At 48.6% G+C, this 26,391-nt stretch overlaps 1 long non-coding RNA gene across 1 annotated transcript in view; it reads right to left on the reverse strand.

The window, feature by feature from the left end:
• The window catches only part of LOC110567168 (uncharacterized), a 69,544-nt gene that overhangs the window by 22,442 nt on the left and 20,711 nt on the right, over positions 1-26,391 (reverse strand). The window contains exons 2-3 of the long non-coding RNA XR_002477628.2: positions 15,480-16,193; positions 3,201-3,321 (exon numbers count right to left, since the gene is read on the reverse strand). This is a non-coding gene — a long non-coding RNA (uncharacterized LOC110567168). The remainder of the gene's footprint in view (positions 1-3,200; positions 3,322-15,479; positions 16,194-26,391) is intronic.

Genomic DNA, 26,391 nt, shown 5'->3' on the forward strand with positions numbered 1-26,391 from the left:
AAAAGAATAGTATCTATCATTCTGTGTTAAGAAATCATTATCAAATTTTGCATAACTAATAGTAAAACTTACTGATTTAAGACAACAGTAAGCATTTACCTCGCAAACCATTGTGTGGATCAGGAATTCAGGATTGGCTTAGGAAGGTGGTTCTGGCTCCAAATTTTTCACGAGGCTGCGGTCATCTGAAGGCTTGAAGGGGCTGGCAAATGGACTGGTTTGACAAATGGTCCTGGCTTCCCAGGACCTTCAGCTCCTGTCTATGGGCTGCTTAAATGTCCTCATGACATGGTGGCTGCCTTTTCCCAGGGACAGCAACCAAGAGAAAGCAGTAATGCTTTTTTTTTTTTTTTTTGAGACAGAGTCTCACTATGTCACCCCGGCTGGTGTGCAATGGCACAATCTCTGCTCACTGCAACCTCTGCCTCCCGGGTTCAAGCGATTCTCCCACCTCAGCCTCCCTAGTAGCTGGGATTACAGGTGCCCGCCACCACACCCGGCTAATTTTTGTATTTTCAGTCGAGACAGGGTTTCACCATGTTGGCCAGGCTGGTCTCGAACTCCTGACCTCAGGTGATCCGCCCACTGCGGCTTCCCAGAGTCCTGGGATGACAGGTGTGAGTCACCGTGCCCGGCCCAGATCTTTTTCATCTTGTACAACTGCAACTCTGTACCCATTAAACACTAACTCCCCATTCCTGCCTCCCCATAGCCCCCAGAACCACCATTCTGAATCCGACTGCTCTAGGTACCTCAGATAAGTGGAATCAGACAACATTTGCTCTTTTGTGACTGGTTTATTTCACGTAGCATAATGTCCTCAGGAGTCATCCATGTTGAATAGTGACAACATTTCCTTCCTTTTTAGGGCTGAATACTATTCCATTGTGTATATGTGCTACATTTTGTTTATTCATTCAGCTGGACACTTGAGTTACTTCTACTTTGGGACTATTGTAAGTAATGTTACTATAAATGTGAAAGTAAAAATATTCATTAAAGTCTGCTTTCGATTCTTTTGGGTAGAATTGCTGGATTGTATGATAATTCTGGGTTGAATTTTTGGAGGAACCACCATACTGTTTTCTGCAGCAGATGCACCATTTTACATTCTGCTTGGGATGCACAGGGTTCCAATTTCTGCACATCCTCATCAATACTTGCTATTCTGTTTTTTGTTTGTTTGTTTTCTGTTTTTTGAGACACAGTCTCGCTCTGTCACCCAGGCTGGAGTACAATGGTGCAATCTCGGCTCACTGCAACCTTCAACTCCTGGGTTCAAGCCATTCTCCTGCCTCAGCCTCCTGAGGAGCTGGGATTACAGGGTGAGCCACCACTACCAGCTACTTTCTTTTTGTATTTTATTTATTTATTTTTTTTGAGACGGAGTTTCGCTCTTGTTACCCAGGCTGGAGTGCAATGGCGCGATCTCGGCTCACCGCAACCTCCGCCTCCTGGGTTCAGGCAATTCTCCTGTCTCAGCCTCCTGAGTAGCTGGGATTACAGGCACGCGCCACCATGCCCAGCTAATTTTTTGTATTTTTAGTAGAGACGGGGTTTCACCATGTTGACCAGGATGGTCTCGATCTCTTGACCTCGTGATCCACCCGCCTCGGCCTCCCAAAGTGCTGGTATTACAGGCGTGAGCCACTGCACCCAGCCTGGTTTTATATCAAGGAGCATCGGCAGGCAGCCTCAGGCCCCCTCTAGCCCTTGTGCCTAGCATGTGAGCCCCTCACAGCAGGTTTGAAAAGTCTAGAGTTTCCAGCATTTAAAAAAAAATTGGTGAGTTAACATCAAAATCTAGATTTATAGCTTCTCTTGAAAAGCTGAAAGCTGAGACCACTCATGCTTGCTTTTCCACCTCGAAGCCGTCACCAGGATCAAGGCACCAGCTTAAAGGGGCTGCTTTCCGCAAGATATTAATAACATCTCTCCTGTGGGCAGCCATCCAAAGTCTGATCACTGCAGGGTACAGAGTGTGTGACCTCCCTATCTCAGGCTGTGACATGTCCTAAGGGCTGGCCCAGCTCCTGATGGGACTGGCCGAGGCCTCTATTGTAACTGCCTAAGCCTGCTTCCCTGGCTCCTCCAAGATCCTAAGAGCACTCCCTGGAAAACCGCCTACATTCAGATTTCCATCTCAGGGGCTGCTTTCCGGGACCTTGACCTTCAAGATAGGGCATGAGCTCACTGGCTCCCCACAGCCTCCTACTGACCCACCTGAGTCTTTTTGAGTTTTCATCTCTGGTTTTGTCCTGGGCAGGACCTAATCCGATAGTGAGGGCAATAGAAGGAGCTTATTCTTCCAAGGCAGGACCCATGTGCTAGACAGTATTCTCAGATATATTCATTTCATCCTCACAATAGCTCTATGATTGTTACATACTTATTATTACTACTATTATTATTATTTAGACAGAGTCTCACTCTGTTGCCCAGGCTGGAGTGCACTGGTATGATCTTGGCTCACTGTAACCTCCTCCTCCTGGGTTCAAGCAATTCTCCTGCCTCAGCCTCCTGAGTAGCTGGGATTACAGGCACGTGCCACCATGCCCAGCTAATTTTTGTATTTTTAGTAGAGACGGGTTTCGCCACGTTGGTCAGGCTAGTCTCATGATCCTCCCACCTCGGCCTCTCAAAGTGCTGGGATTACAGGCATGAGCCACTGTGCCCAGCCTACATACTTATTAAAATATCTAATTTTTTTTTTTCTTTTTGAGATGGAGTTTCACTCTTGTTGCCCTGGCCGGAGTGCAATGGCGCAATCTCGGCTCACCACAATCTCCGCCTCCCGGGTTCAAGCAATTCTCCTGCCTCAACCTCCCGAGTAGCTGGGATTACAGGCACGCGCCACCACACCTGGCTAATTTTGTATTTTTAGTAGAGACGAAGTTTCTCCATGTTGGTCAGGTTGGTCTCGATCTCCTGACCTCAGGTGATCCACCAGACTCTGCCTCCCAAAGTGATGGGATTACAGGCGTGAGCCACTGTGCCTGGCCTAAAATATCTAAATGTTTTTTAAAAACTGACAATACTAAGTGTTGAAGAGAATGCAAAATGGCATAGCTACATTGGAAAACAGTTTGTCAGTTTCTTTTTTTTTAGACAGGGTCTCACTCTCTCACCCAGGCTGGAGTGCAATGGCACAATCTCGGCTCACTGCAACCTCCACCTCCCACCCTCAAGGATTCTCTTACCCGCGGTGGTGACGTGTCATGATTCTGCGGTTCTTTGGCTTTTAGAATTTCTGCTTCAGAATTCCGGAGGGCTGATGAGGCTGCACGCTTTGGAGCCGAAAGGGCAGTTGTCTGGGATGCTCTGGCCGGGTGGGGAGAGGAGAGGACGATGAAGGTGGATGAAAATAATGGGAGAGGGGTCTGACCCCTCTCCCCACAGAGCACTCACGCCCTGTCCCCAGGGACAAGGCCTCTGTCCCCTCCATTCACTCACCCCAGCTGATGCCACTCACCCCCACCAGAGGCCTCCCCACCTCCCCTTATTGTCTGAAGGGCTCAGATGGAGGGGCCGCCCATTAACCCCTTCCTGGCCTCATTGCTTCACTCTGCAGCTGTCACACTGCCGGCCAAGGCCGGAGCAGGAGAGGACTTGGTAGTTAATCACAATTAGAGAGCAGCATGTCAGCTGCGAGGCTGGCCGCCTTCATCGGCTGCCAGCCGGCCTAGGCCGAGGGACAGCCTGCAGCAGCCACACAGCAGGTTCTGAGACCTGCAGAGGCAAAGAGAGGATGGTCCCTTCCTGGTTCGCTCCTGGAGACTTCCCCCAAAATCCCAGCCAAGTATCCTCCATTGTCACAGCTGCAGCCTGTAGCTTTCAATCCCACCAAGTGCCCCCTCACCAGCACCTGTGCCTGATCCTCACATGCTGGGCTTCTCCTCTCCACCGAAACGCCTCCTCCTCCAAGAGGCCTTCCCTGACCACCCTGGCTAATGCGGCATGGTTCCCCATCACTCTTTATCCCATGCTCTGCTCACCTGTTTTGTTTTGTTTTGTTTTTCCAAAGCACTTGCCATTAGCTGGAATTGTTTTAGATATTAACTGGTTTTGTATGTATTCATTTCCTGGGACTATAGTAGCAACCATAGGCTAGTCACAGTGGCTCACGCCTGTCATCCCAGCTCTTTGGGAGGCCAAGGCAGGCAGATCATTTGAGGCCAGGAGTTCAAGACCAGCCTGGCCAACATGGTGAAACCCCGCCTCTACTAAAAATACAAAAATTAGCCAGATGTGGTAGCAGGTGCCTGTAATCCCAGCTACTCTGGAGGCTGAGGCAGGAGAATCGCTTGAACCTGAGAGTTGGAGGTTGCACTGAGCCAAGATCGCACCACTGCACTCTAGCCTGGGCAACAGAGTGAGACTCTGTCTCAAATAAAAAAAAAAAAAAAGAACAAATAACCACAAACTGGGTGGGTTAAGACAAGAGAAATTTATTCTCACAGTGAAGGAGGCTGGAAGTCTGAAATCAAGATGCCCGCCAGACCATGCTCATTCTGAAGGCCCTAGGGGAGGACACTTCCTCGCTTCTCCCCAGCTTTGATGGCTGCAAGCCTCCTTGGCCTCCTTTGCCTTGTGGATGCATCACTCCCGTCTGCGCCTCTGTGGTCACGTGGTGTTCTCCTGTGTCTGTTTCCCTCTTATAAGGACACCAGTCATTGGAGTAGCCCATCCTAATCCAGTATTACCTCATCCTTACCTGACTACATGTGCCTAAACCCTGTTTCCAAATAAGGTCACATTCACAGGTCCCAGAGTTGGAGCTGGAATGTATCTTTTTGGCAGACACAATTCTCCCACAGCAGCGGGTTTTCTCTATATTTTCTTTCTTTCCCTTCCTTCCTTCCTCCTTCCTTCCTTCTCTTTCTTTCTCCTCCCTCCCTTCCTTCCTTCTTTCCTTCCTTCCTTCCTTCTTTCTTTCTCCTTCCTTCCTTTCTTTCCTTCGAAACAATGTTTCGCTCTTTCTGCCCAGGCTGGAGTGCAGTGGCGCGATCTCAGCTCACTACAACGTCTGCCTTCAGGTTCAAGCAATTCTCCTGCCTCAGCCTCCCGAGTAGCTGGTATTACAGGCATGCACCACCACGCCCAGCTAATTTTGTATTTTTAAGTAGAGACAGGGTTTTTCCATGTTGGTCAAGCTGGTCTTGAACTCCCGACCTCAGGTGATCCGCCTGCCTCTGCCTCCCAAAGTGCTAGGATTACAGGTGTGAGTCACCGTGACCAGCCTTCTCTATATTTTCTAAGAACGCAGGGCTCTGTTGGTTCTTGTCATGGAATGTATTCTTTATGCAACCATCATTTAAGTTAAACCATCATTTAACATTTTATCAAAGTTTCTATCCCAGGCCAGTTCTGGACCTGGGAAGAGAGGACTCTGCTGGGAGTCTTAGGGCAGGAGAAACCTGCTGTCTGAAGGGAAAACATGGAAGCAGGTTCCCCCATAAAGATGGCTCCCATGCATCTCCAGGACTCTAGGGTCCAGCTCACAGAGAGCTCTGGGAAACATGTATTGATCTGACAGATCAGGAAGAGGGGAAGGCAAAGTGCGGCAGGTCCAGTGAGACCCAAGGGACCAACTCAGGCAAGGGGCTGGGGAGAATTCACCAAGGAGCTGAGCACTGAGGGAATGGCACGTATGCACTTAGGCAGACCAGAGGGAGCCAGGCACTGAGCTGTCCCCGCAGGGAACAGGAAAGTGGCTGGAGAGGATGCTGCCTGGGCGGGGCCATGTAAGGCCAGGACAGCTCAGAGTCTGAACTTCGTCCAGATTGCTGGGAAGAGCCATTAAGAGATTTAAAACTTGGAAGTGGTGATGTCAAGTATGCATCTAACTGATCTTTTTAGTTTTCGTTTATAATTCCGTAGTACATTCAATTGGTTTAAGATTCAACAGGTATAGCAGGATATGGCCCAAAGTGTCCCTTTCCCCAACCCCTAGACACCCAGTTCCCCTCCCACAGACAATCACTATTACAAGTCTCATCTAGACAGTCAATGCAGATACAAGCAAATTTCCTTGCTTTTTAAACATACCAGATTCCATAATTTACACACTGTTCTGCACCCCGCTTTTTAAAAATATCAAGGTACCATTTACACGCAGTGAAACGCACCTGTGTAATCAACACCCCAATCATGATACAGAACATTGCCAGCATCCCAAGAAATTCTTTTATGTTCCTTCTCAGTCCATCCCTCCACCCCAGAGGCAGCCACTGCTTTGCTTTCTGTCATCATAGATTGGTTAGTTTTGCCTGTTCTAGAATTTCATATAAATGGCATCATTACAGCATGCTATTATTTGTACCCGCTTGTTTTCATTCAGCATGTTTTGAGATTCATCCATGTGGTTGCATGCATTGGATCGCTCATTTATACAGCAGTGTAATATTTAACTATATAGCTCACCAGTTTATCCATTCACTGGCTGATGGATCCTGGGCCACTTCCAATTGTTGTCTATTACATGTTAAACTCTGTCTTTGTGGAGCTATATACACATATATTTTTTTATTTTGAGTAAAAACTTAGGGGTGAACTTGTTGGGTCACAAGAAAGGTGTATGTGTAACTTTTTTTTTTTTTTTTTTTGAGACAAGTCTGGCTCTGTGGCCCAACCTGGAGTGCAGTGGTGCAATCTTGGCTCACTGTAACCTCCTCCTCTCTGGTTCAAGCGATTCTCCTGCCTCAGCCTCCTGAGCAGCTGGGATTACAGGCTCATACCACCAAGCCTGGCTAATTTTTGTATTTTAAGTAGAGATGGGGTTTCACCAAAGTTAGGCTGGTCTCAAACTCTTGACCTCATGATCCACCCACCTCAGCCTCCCAAAGTGCTGGGATTATAGCCATGAGCTACTGCACCCTGCCAAGAGGTGTATTAACTCTACAAGAAGCTCCCAAACTGTTTTCCAAAGTGAAACATCTTAAATACCATTTCATATTAGTGCATTGAGCATTTCCTCATGTGTGTTTGTGGCTTTGCTGTGCTCCATTGTATGGACGTCCCACAATTTTTTGCTGTCACAACCAATGCTGCAGTGAAACCTTGTAAACGTCCATGTCAAATGTTACATGAGTTAAGCATACCTATAGGACGCACTCCTAGACATGGATCCTGAGTGTGACATAGCCTGATGATTATTTCCCAATATCCAGACTATGCACTTTTTCTGATACTTTTTTTTGAGACAGAGGCCCACTCTGTTGCCTAGACTGGAGTGCAGTGGTGCGATCTCGGTTGACTGCAACCCTGCCTCCCAGATTCAAGCAATTCTCCTGCCTTAGTCTCTTAAGTAGCTGGGACAACCGGCATGGGCCACCACGCCCGGCTAATTTTTGTATTTTTAGTAGAGATAGGGTTTCTCCCTGTTGGCCAGGGTAGTCTCAAACTCCAGGTCTCAGGTGATCCGCCAGCCTCGGCCTCCCAAAGTGCTGAGATTACAGGTGTGAGCCACCACACCTAATCATGGGCTGACTTTTTTCCTTTGAAATAAGTGCCTCAATTTTCATCTGGACACATGGTGCCTGGAACAGAGATCATATTTCTCAGCCTCCCTTGTAGCTTAGTGTAGCATTGTGATCAAGTTTAGCCAATGAAACATCAATAAGATGACTTCCAAAAGAGTCTTTAAGGGAATCTTCCTCCCTCCTTGGCTCCTTTCTCCTTCTAATGACTAAAAGTCTTTCCCTCTGGGGGTGCAGATATGACGGCTGGTGTTTGAGCAGCGATGCTGGGCCATGAAGTGGCAAGCGTGTACTGAGGGGGTAATGTAATTAGACAAAAGGAGTTTAGGTTCCTGAACTGTGGAGCACCATGCCGGCTTTAGACTGCCTGCCTCTAGACTTTATTTACACGACAGAAAAAATGCCTCTCTTGGCCAGCACGGTGGCTCATTCCTGTAATCCTAGCACTTTGGGAGGCAGAGGCGGGCAAATCACCTGAGGTCAGGAGTTCCAGATCAGCCCGGCCAACATGGTGAAATCCCATCTTTACTAAAAATACAAAAATTAGCTGGGCATGGTGGTGGGCGCCTGTAATACCAGCTACTTAGGAGGCTGAGGCAGGAGAATCACTTGAACCCAAGAGGCAGTGAGCTGAGATTGCAGTGAGCTGAGATTGCACCATTGCACTCCAGCCTGGGTGACAGAGGGAGTCTCCATCTTAGAAGAAAAAAGAAAGAAAGAAAAAGAAAAATACCTCTACCTTGTTTAAACTATGACTTTTTTTTTTTTAAGACAGAGTCTTGCTCTGTCACCTAGGCTGGAGTGCAATGGCATGATCTCAGTAGCTCACTGTAATCTCTACCTTTCTGATTCAAGAGATTCTCCTCCTGCTTCAGCCTCCCAAGTAGCTGGGATTATAGGTGTGTACCACCTATAATCATATAAATGGCATCATTGCAGCATGCCCAGCTAATTTTTGGTAGAGATGAGGTTTCACCATGTTGGCCAAGCTGGTCTTGAACTCCTGACCTCATGATCCATCCACCTAGGCCTCCCAAAGTGCTGGGATTACAGCCATGAGCCACACACCCGGCCTAAACCATGATTATTATGGGGTTTCTGTCACGTGCAACCACCAGGTTACAGATCCTGTGCATTTGTGATTTTGAAGAGTAGTGCCACTGAACTTTGCTTTTAGAAAGGTCATTTTGGAGGATGGGTGCAGGCAGATTGAAGGGCAAAATAAAGGATACAGGGAGACCAGTGAGACAACTTGGCAGGAGTCAAGGGGGAACAATGCCTAAACCATTATGAGAGTGAAGGCAGCCAAATCCTCTCCAAACCTAAAAGAGAGAAGGATAAACTGGAAATGACAAAATGATCTGACAGGTCTCCCCACCCCACCCCCAGCCGACACTTGCAGGTGACCCTGTGCCATCTGGCCCTGGCCCACTTACCTACCCCACCCATCACCTCCACTCCCCTGGCACAGTAAGTACAGGTTACTCTCCCCAGAGTGCACCTTACTTGCCCTTACTGCCCTTTACAATCGCTGAAGACTCTTCCTGCAATGCCCTCATCTCCCTTTACCCCGCCCCTTCACCTGGTCATCTTAGACCCGGCCTCCTCCAGAGAGCTATCTGGGACTCCTTGCTCTCCCGAAGAGCCTCCCTGGGCCCTCGTCCCCTGTACGGCCCTTACTCTATTATGTGCAGGGCTGCATTCTGATGGTCTAAGTCCATCTGCAGCGCGAGGCTGAGCACCCTTTCCTGGTAAGGATGGCAACCGAGGGTCCCAGCTCCCGACAGGGCATTTAAAAATGTGGCCCACTTGCCCTGTTCTCAGCACTTTACCCTAAACTCGTGCAATACAGCAACCCCTTATAAGATTGAGACGGTGAACGAATGAGTGAGGAATGAATGAGGCCCCACCAGGGGGCGATGGCGCTTTGCCACGGAGCCCTGGGCGGGGGAGGAGACGGGAAAGCTGCTTTCCCATCGCCCCCTCCTCTGCGGGTCTCGGCGCCCCCCTCCCCAGCCCCACCAGGGAATCGCCTCGCCCCGCCCGCCCCCTCCGCGCCTCAGATAATTAACTCGAACCAATAAAACGCTGATTGCGGCGCCTTTGTGCGCGCCGCCTTGGCATTGTCATGGAAAACGGGGTCCCCTCCCCAGCCGGGCTGCCCACCCCTCCCCGGCCCCCGCAGCTGGCCCGGAGTCAGCCCGAGCCACCTGGACGAGACCAGGGGACCCCCAAGCCGTCCGGCGCCCCATCCATCTGCTCCCCACCCCCACCGTCAGCTGCGGACCCGGCCCGGCCGGGGAGAGCCTGCGAGGGCTTCCTGCCGCGCCTCCGAGGCCAGCACCTCTTCCCTCCCGCGCCGCCCCGCCGGGCCCGAGCGGAGCGCGCATCCCGGATCCCGGATCCCGGCCCACGCGACTGGGGTCTGTCCCTCTCAGAGACCGCGGTGGAGGTGTGTTCCCGGGGAGGGAATAACAATAGCGGTGAGAAGGCAGAATACCTAGGGAAACGGTGGGAAATCCCCGCACGAACGCACCATTCTATTCCTAGTCCCCCACATAGCCTTACAGAAATATTCTATCCCCGCCGGACGCGGTGGCTCACGCCTGTAATCCTAGCACTTTGGGAGGCCGAGGCGGGCGGATCACCTGAGGTCCGGAGTTCGAGACCAGCCTGAGTCAACATGGAGAAACCTCATCTCTACTAAAAAATCCCAAAAAAATTAGCTGGATGTGGTGGCGCAGGCCTGTAATCCCAGCTACTCGGGAGGCTGAGGCAGGAGAATCTCTTGAGCCAGAGAGGTAGAGGTTGCGGAAGCCGAGATCGCGCCATTGCACTCCAGTCTTGGCAACAAGAGCGAAACTCCATCTCAAAAGAAAGAGAGAAAGAGATTCGATCCCATTCTGTTATGTGTGTGTGTATATACATGCGACAAATAACACAAGAAAACGAGTTGGACGTAACCAATTTAAACAGCGGGCTTCGGTTTTTGAATTTGTTTTACAAGATTGTTTCCCCTTCATCCTCACTCTCCACGGCTGTCAGTTTAGGGGGTATTTCCCCAGAGAGTTTTCTCCGCACGCACACTCATAAATGTGTCTGCACATACACACGTATTAAGCTGGATAGAATCCCGCGCTATTAGCTACGGGTCACTTTATTTTACCTGACAAGTAAGGTAGAGATCTTTTCATGGCGTGGTTGCTGAGGAAAGAGACTGCCATAGCCCTCCTGCTGCCTGTCCACACCTCAGCTCCCGCCTGGCACCTTCAGCCTGGGTGTGCCCTGCCATCAGTCCTGTGTGCCTGTTCACCACCCGCATTCATCTGTGGGTAGAGGCTCTGCTCTTGTGTTCCCGTGTGAATGGGTGGGGTGGGTTCTGCATGTCCCTGGGCTCCTGGGAACCTGTGAGGCCTCTGAGCAGCCTTTCATTGGCGAGAAGTGGAAAGATAATAATAACAACTGTAAAGAAAAAATATCCCAAACTTGGAAATAAGACAAAAAGGGTGTGTGTACCCCTTCGATATCATGCTAAGGCACTGTCCGATGAGCCTGGGTCACCTGATTCTCCGCAGAGTTACCCGGTAACTTGCAAAAAGTGCACAGGTTGCAAATGATTTCTGACCTGTAGTAGAAATAACGCTAAAGCTTATGGTTTTGTGCCCTGTAAGACATTAACCAGTGTCGCAGCTAACTTTGCCATCTTATCCTCCTTTAAATCAGCTTTGCCATCCTACCGGTTCCGTCATTAATGAGTTAAATAACACTTTGACACGTGCTCACTGTACATTTGTATAAGATTCATGTTTTCAACTTTCTGAAAATAATTTTTGACCCAATTACCCTTTCTCAAAGGCTCACTGGGTGCCAGGCAACATGCTGATGGCTTCCCATGGACGGAAAGGCTCAGAGGGTGGGCTCTGGGTGCAAGTTCCCCTTTTGCCACTCACCAGCTATTAGACCTCATGCAAGACTTAAATAAGCACCCACTGTGGACTGGACCCATTCACATTCTTATCTCTTATTCAACTCAAATTGCACTACAACCCTGCACGATGAGGTATGTTTGCATTTTTCCACTTTGCGCATGTCTCTGAGCACATCCCTTCCCCCCCTGAGCCTCAGGGTCTCCGGCTGTAAGATGGGGCTGGTAACAGCTGCCTCCCAGGATTGTGTGACGATGTAGCACAACGTTTGCAAAAGCAATCTGGTCAGCAGTAGGAGGCTCGGGGAGGTGGAGTGATGTACCCAAAGCCCCAGAGCTGGTCCCAGCTCTTCTGGCTCCAAAGCCTAGGCTCTGACTCCTCCTACTTCAGTCACTCAAGCCTTCATTTCTACATCTATAAAATGGGAATAGCTCTGGGAGCTCTTCCTGGTTGATAGCAAACTCTGCCTGGCAGAGGGGTCAGCTGTTGTGGCAGCTGCAGACGGTTAGTTCTGTGGTTGTGTGAAGGGCTCAAACGCACATGTCACATATCAAGGTCATCTGTGGAGACAGATTTTTTGTTTTTTCTTTTAAGGCTGGCATTTGAAAAGAGATTTTTTTTTCCCCCACCCTCAACAAGGAGAGCATTTGTGCTCTGAACTCCAGGCTTTTGGCTCCCAAAGTGCTGAGATGACAGGCATGACCCACCACACCCGCTCTATGTACTTTATTTCGTGTAGTTTATACCTTAATAAAAAGGCAGAAAACAAGAGAGGGAGGGAGGGAAGGAAGGAAAGAAAAGTGGGCACGGTGTTCCTTGCCTGGCCTGACCTCCAGGACAAAGTGAAGAGGCTGGTACCCAGGCCTCTCTACAAATAATGGGCAGATTGGCAGCAAGATTGAGCCTTGACAGCAGACAGAAGAGAGGGGTTGGTGTCGGGCCTGCCTCACTTTCTTTAGCCCCCACCTTAGGCATCTCCCAATGGGACATTCCTTCAATAGTGGAAGGCAGACAACAGAAAGTGGGACTTTGAAATCACACCTCCTGGCTGTGTGACCTTAGCCATGTTGCTTGCCTTCTCTGGGCCTCAGGCTCCTCACCTGGAAAACTGGAACAGGACTCTCAAAGAACTTCAGTCAGCCAGGTGCAATGGCTCACACCTGCAATCCCAGCACTTTGGAGGCCAAGGCAGGCAGATCACCTGAGGTCAGGAGTTTGAGACCAGCCTGGCCAACATGGTGAAACCCCATCTCTAGTAAAAAATACACACACAAAAAAAAATTAGCTGGGCATGGTGGTGGGCACCTGTAATCCCAGCTACTTGGGAGGCTGAGGCAGGAGAATTGCTTGAACCTGGGAGATGAAGGTTGTGGTCTGGCTCCAAAGTGGTCTGTGTGGTGAGCTGACACAGTGCCACTGCACTCCAGCCTGAGTGATAGAATGAGACTCTGTCTCAAAAAAAAAAAAAAAGAAATTGCCGGGCTTGGTGGCACCCGCCTGTAATCCCAGCTACTCAGCAGGCTGAGGCAGGAGAATCACTTGAACCTGGGAGGTGGAGTTTTCAGTGAGCTGAGATTGCCCCACTGAACTCCAGTCTGGACAACAGAGTGAAAGTCTGTCTCAAAAATCAAAAAAAGGAAGAAAGAAAGAGAGAGAGGGGGAGGGTGGGAGGGAGGGACGAAGGAAGGAAGGAAAGAAAGAAAGAAAGAAGAAAGAGAAGAAAGGAAAGAAAGAGAAAGAAAGAAAGAGAAAGAGAGGAGGGGGGAGGAAGAAGAAGAAGGGGAAAGAAAAGAAGAAGAGGAGGAGGAAGGAGAAGGAGGAGGAGGAGGAGATCATCGTCTGCAGAGAGGCTTCAGACACTGGCTGAAGAGCCCTCAGCGCACTGGGTTTGCTTTGGCCAGTGCTCCACAAATGCAGCTCTTACCGGCCTCAATCCCACATGGCATGGAGTGCCAGCCTAGCTATCACTGGGCTTATCAGCAGATGAGAGGCGGTGTTGAAGTCCTGAGTTCCAGCCCTGATTATTTTCCACTTACTATCTGTGTGACCATGGGCCTGTCACTCCTCAGTAAAATGTCTTCCTTCCCGAGTTATCATTTCATTCATTCATTCAACTTTGGGCAATTTCCTAGGCTTTTCTGTGGCTCACTTTGCTCATCTCTAAAATGGGGATGATAATAGCCCCCACTGCAAGGGTTGCTGTGAAGATGAAAGGAATCTGCACTTAGAACAGTGCCTAGCACAGCAAGAACTCAGAAGCACTGTCTGGAATTCCTATGTGTGCCCATCTATGGATGAGCTCCCGCTGTGTGGTGGGCACCAAGGGTGCCTGTGGGGCTGGCAGTCCAACTGGGGGCTGGGCATACCCTTCATGCAGGGTCACGCAGGTGGATGACAAGGGAGCCCCAGAGCACTCCGCCTTCCAAGGCCACCGCAGTAACTGGGCCAGATGCACGGCTCTGCCAAATGAGGCGCCCGGAGAGGCTGTCACGGATGCACAAAGGCAGCTCCCGAACTCATCGTGGGCGGGGCCCGAGGGAAGAGCTCCAGCCACCTGGCTCAGCAACTGTTCATGGGGCAACCTGGCCCCGGGCCTGGGTTCTCCTTCCTATCTGTTCAGTGAAAGGATGAGGCAGCAGGGCAGGGGCCGGAGACAGGCCCAAGATGCTGGGCAGAGACGTAAGAGCTGAATCACAGGGCCTGGAGAGAGGGAGGGAGAGAGACTTCTAAGACCAGGAGGAGAAGAAGAGGAGGGGGAGGGAAGAACATTGATGATGAGCAGCTAACACTCACCTGGCACCCATGGCACCCTTCTAGAGAGACACTGTTAGCATCCCACTGCTCAGGAAACCAAAGCACAGAGAAATTAAGTGGCTTGCCCAATGCCACACAGCCAGTGTGTGGCAGAGCTGGGATTAGAACCCAGGCAGGCTGACATCAGAAGCCATGCTCTTAATCATTAGGAAAAGGAAGAGGAGGGAAAGGAGAGGTGACGGGGGAAGAAAGAATAAACAAAAGAGGCCGGGCGTGGTGGCTGGCGCCTGTAATCCCAGCACTTTCAGAGGCCTAGGTGAGTGGATCATGAGGTTCAGATTTCGAGACCAGCCTGGCCAACATAGTGAAACCCCATCTCTACTAAAAATACGAAAAAAAAAAAAAAAAATTAGCTGGGCATGGTGGCATGCACCTGTAATCCCCGCTACTTGGGAGGCTGAGGTAAGGAGAATCGCTTGAACCTGGGAGGCAGAGGTTTCAGTGAACCGAGATTGCGCCACTGCACTCCAGCCCTGGGGACAGTGTGAGACTCAAAAAAAAAAGAAAGACTAGACAAAAGAAAGAGCGGAGGAAAGGGGAGGAGAAAGGAGAAAGAAAAGAAAGGAAGAAAAGAGAAGAATGACGATGAAAGAAGGAAAAAAGAGAAAAGAAGAAAAAGGTAGAAGAGAGGAGGTAGAGGAGATGAGGGAGGAAGAAAGAAGTGGAGAGTTAGGAGAGAGAAGTCAGCACTAAGGAGGGAGGGAGAGAGACTCATCGTCCTCGGCGGTCTGGAGAGGGAGGCTGCCCTCTGCTCCCACTCATGTGCCACCTGCGTTGAGCTCCTTCCTAAGCTGCACACTAGGCTCCAAGACAGCCGTGGCCACCACAATGGGGAAGCCTGGCACTCTGGAGCAGTGGCTCCCATCATGGGGGCTGGTGAGCCAGCTGCTGCCCAAAGCCAGAGTTGGGAGGCTGAGAGGGCTGAAGAACTGGAGGGGTGACAGGCAAGGAGCCCCTGCTGTTGCCCTGCTGGAGGGCCTGTTTCCACCCCACAGCCATGCTTCAGGGTAGACTTCTGGCCTCCAATGCCAAGTTGAAAAGCCCAAGTCAGGAAGGTGAAGTACATCCCCCGGGTCTCATGGCTGAGCCCACAGTCTGGTTCCAGGGGCTGTGTTCACAGCCTGCCTCCCCTGCAGGCTCTGTATTGAAGTGGAGGCATCAGCCAAGTATGAACACCAGCAATTGGCAGAGCTTGGCTGAGAAGTTGCCTGTACACAACCAGATGGGCTCTCTCAACCTGTTCCCTTAGAGCTAAACTTACCTACTTAGTCTGGGCACCCACGGGCCTCCTCTGCAGGGGCAGCCTGCCAAGGACACAGAGAAGAGGAAGAGAAAGGAATGTAGGCCACGGGCACTCCGCCATGACCAAGCTGAAGACCCTGCAGCAGCTGGCATGGCCATGTCCCACAGCACGGCAGCTGAGACACGTATTCCTCACTCAGGTTCCATGTCCATTGCGGGCCCGCTGGGGACTCTGGGATCTGGAGGTCTGAGGTTTGGCTTTAGATGGCCTGTGATTCCTTTGAAATTGCACCCCCATTTCTTTCTGTGTGTACCTGAACTTTCTGGAGGAGGGCCTTTGGTTTTCATCAGACTTTCATCAGATGGCAGCTGGAGCAACAGAAGAAGCCGAGAAAGGGCACGGAGAAGCCCTGATTGTCTGAGGCTGTGAATGCTAAAGCAAATGACACCCAAACTTAGTGACTTACAACACAATGATCATTGTCTCACAATTTCTCACAATGTCTCCCAATGTCTCACAATTTCTTTGGGTCAGGAATATGGAACAGGCCTGGCTGGGTGGTTCTGGGCTGCTGTCATCTGAAGGCTTGACTGGGTCTGGAGGATCAACTTCCCAGGTGGCTCAGTCATATGACTAGCAAGTCCATGCTGGCTGCAGGTGGGAGCTCAGTTTCTCTCCATGTGGCCTTTCCACAGGCTGCTTGAGTGACTTCACAGCCTGGCGCTGGCTTCCCTGGGGGGATCAAACCCAGAGACAAAGGCAGAAGCTGCAACACACTCTATGATCTAGCCTTGGAAGTCACACTCTATTATTTCCACAAAATCCTACTTGTTATTAGGACTCAAAGATTACTAGGGGCTTTAGGGGTTGGCCACCACAGGTGGTTCTGAGAGGTGAGAGGAAAATCTGGAGAATTCAGAGCCCTGAAGATCAGAGGTCTCCTACAGAGAGTAGCCCTGCCCTGAAAAGCCAGCCAGGATCATGGTTCAAGTCCAGAGCTTTCCACCACTTTCCTAGGCCAAACTTCCACTGTCCACCTCATTTATGGCCATACCTTCCCCACACTATCTCAGCTACTGATTTTCTATCAATTTCCTAAAGGCAATATGACTTCTCCCACCTCCAAAACTTTGTTTCTCTTCTTTTCTCATCCTTGAATACCCTTCTTACCTCTTCTTCTCTCAGGCTACCTCCTCTAGGAAGCCTCCCTGCACATATCCCCACATGTGTCAACTGCCCTTCCAATCCCCAGGGCATCTCCCATCACTGCACAGACCCTCGGCACCCATATCTGTCTTCTCACTCACCATCAGTACCATGGCTTGGAGGACTGACCCACAATGGGTGCCCATCAGTGTGCGCTGAATGCATGAATTATGGGGGGGTTACACCCCACACACAACAGGGAGCCCCTTCAGGGCAGAGAGAGGCACTGAGACATGGCTGATCGCCTCCCTGAGCCTCTGTGTACCAACCTGTCAAATGCCAGAAAGGCTTCTTCCAGCCCCAAGATTCTGCTATTACATCCCCCTAGAAGTACTCAAGGGACAGCATCTTGAAATTAAAAGAGAGGGGCATGAGCAGGGTTGGAATCCCAGAGCCTCCACCTACCTTAACTGCAAGTCATCAACCTCTCTGCACCTCAGATTCCTCAGGCGTAAAAGGAGCTAATGTTTTTCACCACGTAGGGAAGCTGACAGGGTGAATGCTAACGCACAAGTGGGGATAAATCTGGACTCCACCACTAGGCAGATGACTTTCACTTTCCCCATCTGTTAGATGGGGACGATTATATTTGGGTGGCCAGGTTGCTCTGATCTGAAACCGCATTGACCTAGGTGAACACTCTGCACAGAGCCTGGCATGGGGTAGATGCCTGGGGCAGTCGTGGAAGGGACACAGTCTCCCTTCAAGAAAGAGCTTGTCCTTCAGCTGCAAGGAGGGCAGTGAGCTGACAGCCTCCAGCTGCAGCACCTCCAGGAGCCACCTTGGCTTTGGAACTGAGGCCATGTTCTTCCCAGATCGTCCCAGTCAGACCGAGCCAGCCGTGGCACCAGGGCCTGGTCATTTCTGCCCCACATGGGGCTCCTCTGTGGATAATCTTTACTCCGGAGCCTCCGGAGGGTGGACTCTGCAGGCCTGCGCTGTGGTCTGAGGCTCTCCTGGCCAATTCCACTCCCTCCTGCTTTGTGTTTCATAGGCAGCAGCCCCACCAACCCCCTTACTCTCCTAACTCTCTTCCAGCACCAGCACCGAGAGGAACCCGAACTGAAAGACCACTCAATACAGCAGTGGTTCTCAAAGTGTGCCCCAGAACCCACAGCATTAGCATCAACCAGGATCTGGTAAGACATACGCGTTCTCAGGCCACATCCTGCACTTAGAGATGGCGCCTGGCAATCCTCATTTTAACTGATCCTTCCAATGCACTCAACTTGGAGAACTACTGTCACAGAGGACAGCAATCAGTAAGATATACAGAGCAGTATGGCCACGGTGCATGTGTGTGTGTGTGTGCGCGCGCGCACGGGCACCTGTGTGTGTTTTGCAGGAAGGGGAGAATGTTTTATCACAGCCTCAGCAATTTACTACCCCCAAGGCCCTCCCTTATTTATTTCAAGAACCCAAGGGCTGGGCCAACATGCTCCCCTCTCTGCCCATTCGGGGAAAGGTCCAGTCCCAATCTCCAGCTGGAGACTCTGCAGGCCCAGTTGTGAGGCTGCACACAGCCCAGCCTTCTTTCCTCCTGCTCCTACACTCTCTCCCCGCCTTCCTCCCCAGGGGCACACAGCCCCAACCGCCTGCCTCCTCTTTGTCTGCCAATCTGTCTCCATCCCGTGATGAGCCCCTGGCCTCAGCCAGCCAATCTGTGCTCCATCTTCATGACGGAGAGCAAGGCCTCAATTCTCCCAACTACTTCCCACTCGCCCTGGGGAAAGGTCACTGAGAATGGTTCATGCCGCCAGCTTCACTTCTGCTTCCCAACCTGTGGCCCAAGTGGAGCCCCTGCCCAGTCTAGACCGTTAATCACCCCTCCTGATAGCAGACATCCTCCCCATCTAAGACACTCAAAACCTCATTATGTGACAAGAGAGGACAAAGGGGACGGAGTTGCAGAGGTTTGCCCAGGGTCACACAGCAAGGGAAGGGAGCAGCCAGGAGTCGGCCCCTGCTCTCTCCTTCCACCTTAGATTCCAATGTCCAGGCCCTGGCAGGTGGCAGGTGATCGTTCTGAGGTGGTCACATGTGGCGGGGACTCTGTTAGCCCTGGAAGATCAAGACCTTTGTGAACTCAAAAAAGCAGCACGTGCTTCTTTCTCCAGTGGGCGTGATCCTTGTCCTGCTCCCCAGTGCCACAGCCCTGCAGACAAGGCTCAGGCAGGACGACACTGCCCGTGGGTCACATTGCTGCCTTCCCTTTTCTAAACTGTCAGGAGGTGATACATCAACACCATCCTTCATGATGCTCAGCTCCTCCCCCATCCTGCCCTGCCTCAGGGAACCCTGGAATGTCAGGGCCAGAATAACAGTGATAGTAATGACAGGTTACTTGCTATGTGGCAGGCATGGCAGGCAAGTGCTCCAGACATCATTTTATTTATTTATTTATTCATTTATTTTTTATTATTATTGAGATGAAGTCTCACTCTGTCACCCAGGCTGGAGTGCAGTGGTGCAATCTTGGCTCACTGTAAACTCCGCCTTCCAGGTTCAAACAATTCTCCTACCTCAGCCTCCCGAGCAGCTGGGACTACAGGCGCCCATCACCACGACCAGCTAATTTTTGTATTTTTAGTAGAGACGGGATTTCACCATGTTGGCCAGGGGGTCACAAACTCCTGACCTCAAGTCATCTACCTGCCTCAGCCTTCCAACGTGCTGTGATCACAGGCATGAGCCACCGCATCTGGCCCATCATTGTATTTAATTCTCACCAGGAGCCCATGACAGACGTGCAGCTCTCAGCCCACTCTACTGCCATGGACATAAAATCTCAAAGAGACAAGGCACTTTAACTCCCCTGGACCAGCTCCTCTACTTGATAGATGGGGAAGTTGAGGCCCAGAGAGGTGACATGGTTTCTCCAAAGACACACACTAGTCAGTGTCAGAGTCAGCCTTTCCCAGGCAGCTTACCTCCTGAGAGTGACCGTAGTTCACTCACACATCACTTCAGTTTGTCAAGTTCTTGTCTCCTCTCAGGAAGGCAAGGGTTTCTTTTGTTTAATGGCCCTCACTCTGGGATGCTTGTATGATGTGCCAAACAAGCACGGTTGGAAAAGCTTTGTCAACATTAACTCATTTAATTCTCACACCCTATGAAGCAGGTATGTTTATTGCCTCCATTTTGCAAATGAGGAAAAAGGCACAGAGAGCTGGGGTAATCTGCCCAAAGTCACACAGCCAGGATTCAAATCCAGGCTGCCTGAGGCATTAACCATTATGATGTCCTGCCCAGTTTCTTTTTTTTTTTTTTTTTTGAGACAAAGTCTCACTCTGTCACCCAGGCTGGAGTGCAGTGGTGCGATCTTGGCTCACTGAAACCTCTGCCTCCCAGGTTCAAGCAATTCTCCTGCCTCAGGCTCCAGAGTAGCTGAGACTACAGGGCCAGTAGTCCACCACTATGCCAGGATAATTTTTTTGTATTTTTAGTAGAGACAGGGTTTTACCATATTAGCCAGACTGGTCTCGAACTCCTGACCTCGTGATTCACCCGCCTCAGCCTCCCAAACTGCTGGGATTACAGGTTTGAGCCACAGTACCTGGCCGATGTCCTGCCCTTTTTACTGACCAAACACCTGAGGCTCAAGGAGAGGACATGACTTGCATGAGGCCACACACTAGAGCGGCAGTGGCTGGACTGGAGCTCAGCTGTCCTGCCCCCATTCCCGGGGCTGGTTCTCCACCCTCTGCCCCACCCTATAAGGCTCTTTCTCACTCTATGTTTGTTGATTCACAAACACTGATTGGGAGTTTTCTTTGGCCAGGAGGTCTGCCTCAGTTTCCCTATCTAAAAGGTGAGGCAAACGGGAAACAGACACCTAAAAAACAAATGGATAAATGGGTTCATAGAGGTACCAGAGGCAGCTGTGGGAGTACCAGGCAGGACACCGACGTGCCCTGGGAATAAGAGAAGGCTTCTGGAAGTCTGATCCTTGAGTTAAATCTCCAAGTTCAAGTGGTACCCTTTCTGGAAGGACAGAATGAAATAGGGCATCCCAGACTGAGGAAACAGGATGTGCAAGGGTCGGGCTGTGGGAGAGTGTACGTTGTTGTGAGAAGTGCTGTTCAACCCCACGCAAGGGAGGGCACGGAAAAGGCTGTCCCGGAGGATCATGGAGGGCGTCTCAGAGAGTCAGAACATGAGAGTCCCGACCACAAACCTGCCCTGTCTCACAGTGGCCTTGGTACTCTCGTCTGTAAAATGGATTGGTATCTAAGCATTTTGCCAGCTCCATCTTTCTGCTGGTGGAGTCAAGATGGCTTTGAGTAGAAGGCTGGTTTTGATGTAAGGGCAGGAGGTAAGGGAGGAAAGGCATTCTGGAGGAAAGGCAGAGAGACAAAGTGCAGAGCAGGCATCAGAAATGGTAAGGACCGCCAAACACGGTGGGTCACACCTATAATCCCAGTACTTTGGGAGGCCAAGGCAGGAGGATTGCTTGAGTCAAAGAGTTCAAGATCAGCCTAGACAACATAGTGAGACCCTGTCTCTACAAAAAAAAAAAAAAAAAAAAAAAAAAATTAGCTGGGCATGATGGCACACACCTGTAGTCCCAGCTACGTAGGAGGCTGAGGTGGGAGGATTGCTTGAGTCCAAGAGGTCAAGGCTGCAATGAGCCATGATTATGCCACTGCACTGCAGTCTGGGCAACAGAAAGAGACCTTGTCTCAAAAAAAAGAAAGAAACTAACAGTAAGGAGAGGATGTAGCTGCTGTTTAGGGTCCATGTGATGATGTAGATAGGGGACACATATGAAGAAGTTGTGTTAGTCTGGACTCTTCAGTTAGAAGTGAAAGAAAGACAAAAAAAGGAATTAATTTGTATAAATGAGAAGCCCAGGGCACTGGCTTCAGGTATGGCTGAACCCAGGAGCTGACACGTTATTGTGAGGATCCTGTCTCTCTCTATCATGGCTTTGATTTCTTCCTTGTCAGCTTCACTCTCAGGCAGACTCTGTCCTTGTGGAGGCAAAGGTGGCCACCACTAGCTCTGGAATCCATCACACAAACTATGATTCTGGAGAAAAGGCTCCCAGTAGCCCACAAAAACCTCAGAAATGGCTCTTGCCAGACTTACTTCCTAGAACTGTCATGAAGATTAAGAGTTAGTAGAGCTTAGACCAAGGCCTGGTACACAGCAGTCCCTCAGTCTTTGCTGTGGCTCAGCCAAAGAACTTGACACTACCTTGGACTGTTCTCTTTCTTCAAACCTAACATTAGATCTGTTTGCAAATCTTGTTGGATCTACCTATAGAAGAGATTTAGAATCCACTCATTTCTTCCCACCTCCACTGATAAGTCTGGTCCAAGCCACCTTCATCTCCCTACTTTGTTTTTTAAGTTTTCTATGCATATAGTATATTTATATAATAATATATTCATGTATTCAATTCAATTGTGAACACAAGGTAGACGTATACATCCAGCTCAGTGAATCTTCACACAGTGAGCAGATGATGTAACTTCCCCCAGATCATGATACAGGACACTGACAGCACCCCAGAAGCCTCCCTCATCTCCCCTCCTAGTTCTCCTAGTTACTCACCTCCTTAATGGTGTGTCCTTTTATGTGACTGAGTCACTAGCATTCACCTGTCTTAGTGTATCAGTTCCCAGCAAGTCACTGTCTTTCTCTCTTGCCCCCTTGTCCCTTTCACTTAATTCAATCAATTCAGAGATCCTGTAAAATATCAGCCAAAAGATGCCCTCCCTCTGCTCAAAATCCTCCCATGGCTCCCATTTCATTTGGTGTAAAAACTCAAATCCTCACCATGGCCTGCAAGGTCCTACACAAGCTGGCGCCTCATCCCTCCCTCTCTTCACTTTCCCCACATAACTCTCTGCTCCAGCCACACTTGCTCCCTTCTTTCCTCAAATGCACTACGCACACTCTCAGGCACACAAACAGAAGACTGTTGTACTTCCTGCTCCCACTGCCTAGAATCTTCTTCCTCTCCCGTATCCTCTTGGTTCACTCCATCACCTCCTTCAAGTTTGTGTTCAAATGTCACCTTCTCATATCTGCTTCCACCCAAGATGGAGAATCAGAAACTGGATTTACCCTCCTGCTTGAAACAATCAAACAAACCAACCAACCCAAGCAATATATGTGAAACTATAGTATTTAAGATTCTAGGCAACAGGCAATAAAGGATCATGATCCCTGAAAAGTGGGAAATAAACAAGATGAGTCCTATCAGGGCCTTAGTTTACTGCTGGGAGAGAGTTTTCAGATCCTAGTGCAGGGAGGGGGAACCCAGGCAGCACCCAGGAAGCTTCCTGAGTTAAGGAAATAGAGCTGAGAGTCTAAGAAGGACAAAGAAGGCAGAATTTGCAGGACAGAGTATTGGGAGGAGAGAGTTGCACAGAGAGACAATTCCACAGATACAAAGAAAGTCCCCCCTGAGTATTAGACTAAGCACTGGTTGGTGCTTTTGTATGATAACACTACACTGAAGTAGGGGGAAAAATCATCTGATAAGACTGGAGAACAGCACTAACACAAAACTAGAAATATTAATAACCAGAAAAAAACCCTCATAATTTCTGGGGCACTGGGTAGAGGACTCAGGAAGGTCTTTTCTCAACAGTGGTACATAATTAGCCCTCAACAGAGAGCACTGCTCTGGACACACCCAACAAATTATAAAAACAAGACTAGAAAAGATAAAACTGTTTCCAAGTAACTTAATTGCATCTTAGAGCAAAACTAAAGGAGATTTATAGAAATATAAAAGTGTACAGCATCCAACAAGGGTAATATTCACAATGTCTGGCATCCAAAGTTCACCACGCATGCAAATAAGCAAGAAAACATGGCCCATACGAGAATAATGATCAATCAATTGAAACTGACCCACAACTGATACAGAAGTAGCAGATGAGAACATTAAAATAAGTATGCAAATTGTATTTCATGTGTCTGCATGTTCAAAAGTTAAGAAGAGACTTGGAAGATATAAAATGACTCAAACTGAACTTCTAAAAATGATAACTACAATGTCTGAAATGAAAAATACGCCGATGTGACAGAAGAAAAGATTAGAGAGTTTTAACACATAACAAATAGAAATTACCCAAAATCAAGAACTCAGAGAAAAAGAAAGAATCCAAAAAAGCAAGAGCATTAGGAGCTATGGAACAACTTCAGGAAGCCTAACATATGTGTCTTTGAATTCCCCAAAGGAGAGGAAATAGAAAACTAATGGCTGAGAATATTCATGTCATAAACTATAAACTCACAGATCCAGGAGGCTTAACAAATCTCAAGCACAAGAAACAGGAAGGAAATTACCCATCATGATCAAATTGCTCAAAACAGTGACAAACAGATAAATATTAAAATACAGTCAGAGAGAAAAGGCTTGTAAAGTATAGAGAAACAAAGAAGGATAATACCAAAGCAACATCTTTTCAGCTAACAAAAGAAAAAACCTGCCAACCTAGAATTCTATATCCAGTTAAAATATCTTTTTAAAATGAAGACGAAATAAAGATGTTTTCAGACATACAAAAGCTTAATGAATTTGTCACCAACAGATCTACACTACAAGAAATGATAAAGGAAATCCTACAGGCAGAAGAAAAATGATACCAGATGGAAATCTGGATTTATATAAGAGAAAGGAGGTCACCAGAAATGTTAACTATAAGTTAAATACATAAATTTTTTCTGATTATTTAACTTTTTAAAAAATAACGTAGCATTTAGACAAAAATAAGAACATTTTTGTGGAGTCTGTCACATATATGTATGTATGGCAACAACAGCAAAAAGGCCAGGAAGGAAATGAAAGTATATTATTATAAGATTCTTCTTCTTCTTTTTTTTTTTTTTTTTTTTTTGAGACAGGGTCTCACTGTGTCACCCAGGCTGGAGTGTAGTGGTGCTATCTCAGCTCACTGCAATCTCTGCCTCCCAGGTTCAAGTGATTCTCCTGCCTCAGCCTCCTGAGTAGCTGGGACTGTAGGTATGCACCACCATGCCTGGCTAATTTTTGTATTTTTGGTAGAGATAGGGTGTCACTATGTTGGCCAGGCTGATCTCAAACTCCTGACCACCTGCCTCGGCCTCCCAAAGTGCTGGGATTACAGGCGTGAGCCACCACACCCGGCCTTATAAGGCCTAATGTAACCACTAAGATAACAAACAAAGAATTATAGTTAATAAACCAATAAAGGAGGTAAACTGATATAATTTGAAAAAGGAGGAGTTAAAATGAAATAATTTTTAAAAACTCATCTAATACAAAAGAAGGCAGAAAAAGAAGAAAAAGGAAACAAAGAACAGATGGGACAAAAGTAAAACAAATAGCAAGATGATAGACTTAAATCTAACCATGTCAACAATCACATTAAATGTAAATGGTCTAAATACCCTTAATTAAAAAGGAGAGATTGTCAGATTGGATTTTTTTTTTAAAGGAAGACCCAAATATGTGCAACCTTCAAAATGGCACAACTTAAGTATAAACACACAAGTTAAAAGTACAAGGATGGAAACTAACAGTAACCAAAATAACACTGGAGGAGTGGCTAGTTTAATATCAGACAATGTTTGTTTCAGAGAAAAGAATATTACCAGACAAGATAAAGTCATTTTATAATGATTAAAAAAGTCAATTAGGCCGGGCGCGGTGGCTCACGCCTGTAATCCCAGCACTTTGGGAGGCCGAGGCGGGTGGATCACGAGGTCAAGAGATCACGACCATCCTGGTCAACAGGGTGAAACCCCGTCTCTACTAAAAATACAAAAATTAGCTGGGCACGGTGGCGCGTGCCTGTAATCCCAGCTACTCAGGAGGCTGAGGCAGGAGAATTGCCTGAACCCAGGAGGCGGAGGTTGCGGTGAGCCGAGATCGCGCCATTGCACTCCAGCCTGGGTAACAAGAGCGAAACTCCGTCTCAAAAAAAAAAAAAAAAAAAAAAAAAAGTCAATTAGTCATGAACATACAACAATTTTAAATATATATACCCCCAATAGCAGAGATTTAAAATACATGAAGGAAAAACTGAATTACCTGCAAGGAGAAATAAATCTACCTCAGCTAATAGCTGAGGTTTCAAATCTCAATAATTGAAAGAAGTAGAAAGAAAATATTGCCACTTTCCTAATATCTAGAATCTACAAAGAACTAAAACAGATTTACAAGAAAAAAACAAACAAACCCATTGAAAAGTGGGCAAAGGATAAGAACAAACACTTTTCAAAAGAAGACATATATGAACCAACAAACATATAAAAAAATGCTCATTATCACTAGTCATTAGAGAAATGCAAATCAAAACCACATTGAGGCTGGGCTCGGTGGCTCACGCCTATAATCCCAGCACTTTGGGAGGCCAAGGCGGGTGGATCGCGAGGTCAAGAGATCGAGACCATCCTGGTCAACATGGTGAAACCCCGTCTCTACTAAAAATACAAAAATTAGCTGGGCATGGTGGCACGCGCCTGTAGTCCCAGCTACTCGGGAGGCTGAGGCAGAATTGCTTGAACCTGGGAGGCGGAGGTTGCGGTGAGCCGAGATCGCGCCATTGCACTCTAGCCTGGGTAACAAGAGTGAAACTCCATCTCAAAAAAAAAAAAAACACATTGAGATACCATCTCACACCAGTTAGAATGGCAATCATTAAAAAATCTGGAGCCAACAGATGCTGGAGAGGATGTGATGAAAAAGGAACACTTTTACACTGTTGGTGGGAGTGTAAAT

This window comes from Aotus nancymaae, unplaced genomic scaffold (genome assembly GCF_030222135.1).
Source record: "Aotus nancymaae isolate 86718 unplaced genomic scaffold, 86718_ANA_hifiasm-v0.15.2.pri h1tg000029l, whole genome shotgun sequence".
NCBI classification, from domain to species: Eukaryota; Metazoa; Chordata; class Mammalia; order Primates; family Aotidae; genus Aotus; species Aotus nancymaae.